This window comes from Saccostrea cucullata, unplaced genomic scaffold (genome assembly GCF_032062105.1).
Source record: "Saccostrea cucullata isolate Sc308-1 unplaced genomic scaffold, CSIRO_AGI_Scuc_v1 ctg21482, whole genome shotgun sequence".
NCBI classification, from domain to species: Eukaryota; Metazoa; Mollusca; class Bivalvia; order Ostreida; family Ostreidae; genus Saccostrea; species Saccostrea cuccullata.
Window position 1 is genome coordinate 1 of NW_026934673.1, and position 6068 is coordinate 6068.

Below are 6068 nucleotides of genomic sequence, written 5' to 3' on the forward strand. Positions count from 1 at the left end.
AAACGCATCTGGGAACTTGTCCCTTATTCACCATACACAACAACTGGAAATCACCCTTCTATTTCTTGCACCTAGATGACCATGATGCCAGAGGATAAATTGGCGGTAGGCTGCATGTCTGTTCCCTCTGTTGATATCTGCATCAGGGGCAGCTGCAAAAATGTCTTCACGGTAACGTCGGGCAACACCAGTACAAGGTCATCAAGGACAACCCTTTGGAAATCCTAAAAATATAATTAATAATGAATAAAGAAGGATATGGAGATAACAAACAGTATGCTATATCAAAAGTCCATCAAACAATACAAATTAGGAGCAGAGCAAACATGGACCTCCAAAGCATCATATGTGGGATCAGGTACCATGGAGACGTGAGCATCCCCTGCTGACCGGTCATACTGCCGTGTGCTCATTGTCATGATGTGAAATAACTCAATTCAGTGTATAATTAATATTGAATGTTATTATATACATTTAAATTTGTAAAATTTTAACTTTTTTTTTTCATTTGTATATCAGTAAATTGAATTTCTTACTGATACAATTGAGTAGCAGTTTAATGGAGTCTGTCCACAACAGAGTTTTTCAATTTCGGATGGCATCTCTCTGCAGTGGTTGCAGGTACACCAGCTTGGTATGCCATCTGACGGTTGTGGGTGGTACCCTTGCCTCCTTTCATTTTGGGAAGCCTCATTCAAAATGTCAACGACAAATGTTGGGTCCCTGTTACATATAGCTTGAACAAGGTTCCTCGTTATCCTCCTCAAGATTAGATATGGTTTCCTAAAATGATTATACTTTTATAATAAATAATTCATATATACATGAATATGTGAATTAACAGGCCATAAATGAGTTGTATATATACCTTGTATATGCATGAATGAAGGTTATTTTGACTAATTAACTTGTACAATTTTTCCCCTAATCCAGCATCTCGCTGCCCCCTTTTTTCAGCTGCAAGTCTTTCAGCAACAGTTTCTTCGGCGATTCTTCGGGGGGGCCCTACTCCTCTTCCACCTCGCCCACCTCTTGTCCTGACCCCCCTGGGGCTCTTCCTCTCCCACCCCCCTCTCCCCTTTTTCCCTCTCCCCCCCGCCCTCGCCTTTTCCTCCCCCCCAACCCCCTCTGCCTTTTCCCCCCTCCCCCTTCCCAAATCTGAAAAAGGATTGGGGTTTTTGGGGGATGAATTTTTTGATAAATTGATATTCTATAAAAAAAATTATACATTTGTATTATTCATTCCATAATAAAAATTTTTATTCATAAAAATAACATACATGTTCTTTAAAAATCAATACCTATCAAAAAAATTTTTATCTTCAATTTTTAAAATATTTTAAACTTTAAAAAATATTAAAAAAATTTATAATTGCAATTATTTTAATTCATTTTTGTTAACATAGGTAAGTAGTATAAGCCGTCTAGATGGGTGGGTAAACCCGGTAATTTTTGGGGCGGGGGGGGATAGGTGGGTCAACGGAGTGCAGCCCCTGGGGGGGATGGGTTTGGGTAACAAAATTGCAGCCCCGGGGGGATAGGTGGATCAACAGAGTGCAGCCCCGGGGAGGGAACCCGGATAAATTCATTCAATAGCCCCAAAAAGGGGGGTTTTTTACACTTTTTTTACATTTTACACTACGTTTACTACGATTCATAACGCTGCTACTAGTTTTTGGCAGCGACTCAACAATTTGATTATGACGTCACGCATTCATTCACAGTCAAAAGCTCAGCCTAGCCAGCCGGGTTTAAACTGGATTTTCCTCAAAACAATAACAAATAACAAAAACAAAACAAAGAACACAGCAATTTTATTCAGGAAAAAAAAAAATACATTCATTTACTTTTTCTTCTTCTGGGTTTTCGGTAATCAGGGATAGTTTTTTTTTTGGTGTGCTGGGCCTAAAATTTTGTTGTTTTCCTTTTTTCTTTTTTTTTTTCTCCTTTTTTTCACTAAAGGTTTGGTCTGGTGGGCCCCTTAAAATTTTTGGGGTTTTTGAGGCTTTTTTCCAGTTTTTGTATTTCTTTGACAAATTGTTGATCCCCCTCATCCTTGTACCTGATTAGCCCAAGGGCCCAAATTTCCCGACTTGAACACAAATCTTTTTTGGGGGGCAATGGGGGGCCCCAATCCCTAATTCTTTGCAGATGAAGCAAGATCTTTGGTCTGTCTAGTTTTTTTTTTTTCTCCCTTTTTCCCCTTGTCTAGCTTCTTTTTTCTGGTAAGTGCTTCCTCCTCCTCTCATTTTATCTTGCATGTTGTAACTTTCACTTCAAATTTTTGGATAATTTGGCACGAATAAAACAAAATTAACTGGCTTGTAATTTTTCCAAATCGTCAGCTTGTTGTTAATTGCCCCCACCTTCTAGCAATAAAATTTAAGCTTGTTTATGATATGCCAAACCTTCCAACCAATTAATTCAGTTTGTTGTTAAGATCACTCACCTTGTTGTTCATATCATTCATTTTGTTGTCAATACCAGCCAGCATGTTGAAAAATTAAAATGGGAAGTTGTATTTAAGATGCCCTTTCTTCTTTTTTGCATTTTTGGGAATTATACATGCCCAAATCTAATCCCACTGCATCCTGTGACTTTCAGGGGGCTCCTTTTCCCTTGATTGTCCTATTTTGGGGTTGTCGGGGGTATTCATCATTGCTTCTGCCATAATATTTTTCACGTCTGTAAATTTTTGAAATGCCAACCAAGAATGCCCCTTTTAAATCCCAGCTCCGCTTTATATACCTGCTGTGGGGCGTGTGCATCAATACGTTTTACCTACTTTTTTTATGCTGACTACCAGGTAATTATTTGGCAGCGATTCAAGTCAGGGGCCCGTGTGAAAAAAAAATTTCCCCGACTACACAGGTAAAAATTGGGCACCAATTAAGTCGGGGGACCTTTGGCCCCTTTTTGACCTACCTTTTTATGCTGACTACACAGGAAATTTGGGACCGATTCAAGTCATCCCGGGTGTGCAAAAATACGATTTACCTACGTTTTATACGGGGGGGTATAAATGAGAAGAAAAATCTAATTTTTTTCACAACCCATGATAAAACCCTAACACACTCACTTTTGATTTTGATGGGTATGATTGTTTAGTACAATGGGCACAGAACCACCCAAGAATCTCTCCCCCCGGAAGGAACAAGTTTAGAAAAAGCACTATCATGGAAACCCTTAGGATTTGTGGTTACAAGCCTAGCCTTATCCGTAAACCAAAAGCATGGGGAAAAAGCCACCATAAAATTTTCTATGTGACATATGGAAAAAAAACCCCCGAAATGGTACAAAATGTGAGGTTATTTTTTGGAAAACCCCATTTCCTGACCCATCCCCAAGGGGCCCAAAATGATTTTACTGTGGCAGGACATAGATGGATTAAAAGTATGTATTCTTACGGGAAAAAATACCTGGAAAATTTAGGAAAAGGGGTAGGAAAAGGTTTTTAAAAAGCCCCAATTAAAAATTCCCCCCCTTACCCCCGAAGACCGGAGAAGTCCCGGATGGCCCAGAGGAATCGAATACGATTTGGAAAAAAATTCCCACAGTTAGAAGCTTTTTTAATTTTTTAAAAAATAAAAAATTTTTAAACTACATCCACTGTTATGTTATTGTATGACGTCATAGATACACTCTTTGGGGCCTTTTTCCCCTTTTTTTGTTTTATTGGTGGGGGGTTTCCAAAAGGGCCAATTTTTTTACCAATCAATTTATCACATGATTGGTTTTTCCATGTTTTTTCCCAAAGAAAATCTTCTATTGTAAATAAAAAAGGCCCTTTCCCGCCCCCTTTATTCTGTTTTGCTGGGTTCCCAACAAAAAAAAAAAAAAAAGAAAAAAAGAAAAAAAAAGAACAGTTGCTTTATCTCTTTTATGAAAACCTTACCTTATTCCCAGGTAGCCCGGTCGGGGCCAAACAAAAATGGGCCGACGGATAGATAATGGTAGGGAAATCATAAAAAATTTAAAATTTGGGTAGACTTTGGGAAAAAAATAACCGCCGGAAAAAAGGGGAATCCCTCCGGACCCCAGCACCCCCGGGGCCACCCCCCCACCACCCCCGGCCCCCCTGCCCCCCCAAATTGCGCCGTAACCAGGGCAAGTTTCCCCCCGGGGGTTTTTTCCCTTCCCACCCCGCGGGAAAATTTGGCATTATGTCTCAGCGACGATGAAAAAGAATAATTAGGGGTTTTTCTCGTTGTTTGCAGAGACCATTTTTTGTCTTCTGTGTACCGCCAGGCTCATTGACCGCCAGTTACCTTGCCCCTTATGTAGGAACTCGGAGATTATAGTACAGCCTTTGGGAAGAAGACAGGAGTTTAGAGGGGCTGAGAGTTCAGATTCCGAGGAGGAGGAGGACATGGGAACCATGGTAGAACAATTGCTAAGAAACTAGGGATCGCACTTGAAACCAAAATGAAAAAAAAAATCCAAAAAAAAATTTAAAAACCAAAAAAAAAAATCCAAAAAGTGTTTTTTAAACAACAGCCCTTTTAAGGGCTACCCAATTGTTTCGAAAAGATGCCTTCATATACAGGCAAAAAAGAAACGTTCAGTGTGTGTCTTAGAAAAAAAAATCTTTTTTTCTCTAAAATACAGTCAAAGAAACGATTGTATCTTAGAAAAAAGAGGATCTTTTTATACAGTCAAAAAACGTTCTGTGTGTGTTCAAAAAAAAAAGATTACCTTCTGTACAGTCAAAAAGAAACATTGTGTTTCTCTCAAGTTATAACACCAGGTCACTTTTTTAAAAAATGTTTATGTCTCCAAGTACGCCGTAATTTTCTATGTAAATTAGGCGGCCATTGTCGAATCTCGGCAAAGATTTTACCCCAGTGAAAAAGGCTTGTAATCTACCTTGTAGGTCGTTTAAAGTTGTTTCACATTGTTTATAATTGTGATTATGTTATCCCTCACCTATATGTTTGTCGAAAAAAGGAAACTTCAAATAAATATATAAACAATTTCGGACTCGTCAAGAAAGGTCTTAGATTTAGAAATCTAAATATATGTCACATCATGCCAAAAATTGATCAACTTAAAATTCTTTTATCAGGATATCGCTCTATGGATGTATTTGGTATCTGTGAAACATTTTTAAATGAACAAACAGACAACTGTGAGTTAGATGTTGAAGGATTTAATTTTGAGAGGAAAGATAGGTTACTGAAATCAGGGGGAGGATTAATGGTCTATGTCTCCAAAAATTTACATTACAAACGTCGAAATGATTTGAAATAGGTAATATTGAATCCATATGGCTTGAAATTAATATCCCTAATTCAAATCCACTTTTTATTGTACCACATATGGCCCCCATCTGCCACCACCTGCTGGGTAGAAAGTCTAACACGGGAGATAAATTGTGCATCCCGCTGTGACGATGCTGAAATTATTTTAACAGGTGACTTTAATATCGACCTGATTAAAGACCCCCCAAGGTACTGGACCTCTGCTTTTGAAGAATATGACTTCACACAGCTAATTAATGTACCTACACGAATTACAAACACCTCATCAACTCTTATTGACCATATTTATACGACCCTACCAGAAAACATATGTGAATCTGCAGTACCGTCAATTGCAATATCTGACCACTATCCTGTTTGTTTTACGAGAAAATTAAATAATAACACCAACAAATTCAAACACACAGAAATAACATACAGAGACTTTAAACGATTTAATGAACATAATTTTCTTGCAGACTTAAAGGAGGTTAATTTCCATTCATTGGAATTATTCTCTGACCCTAATGAAGCACTTAATAAATTTTATTCACTTTTTAATGAGGTATTAGATAAACACGCATAAGTAAAAACAAAAAGAGTTAAGCATGACACAAGACCTAAATGGTTAACTCAAGAAACTTCAAGCTCAGCACATGCGTGATACCCTCCATAAAAATAAAGACTTTGAAAATTTCAAAATATGGCGCAATAAAGTTACATCACTAATTGAAAACGCCAAGATTAGTTATTACAAAACAGCTATAACGAAACAAAATCCAAAACAAATGTGGGGTGTACTAAACAATTTAGCCTTAAATCTAATAA

The 6068-nt window shown here is 37.9% G+C and overlaps 1 pseudogene; it reads right to left on the bottom strand.

Moving 5' to 3' along the window:
* Positions 1–6: 6 nt before the first annotated feature.
* LOC134241170 (P2X purinoceptor 7-like) lies at positions 7–2671 on the bottom strand (annotated as a pseudogene).
* Positions 2672–6068: the final 3397 nt, after the last annotated feature.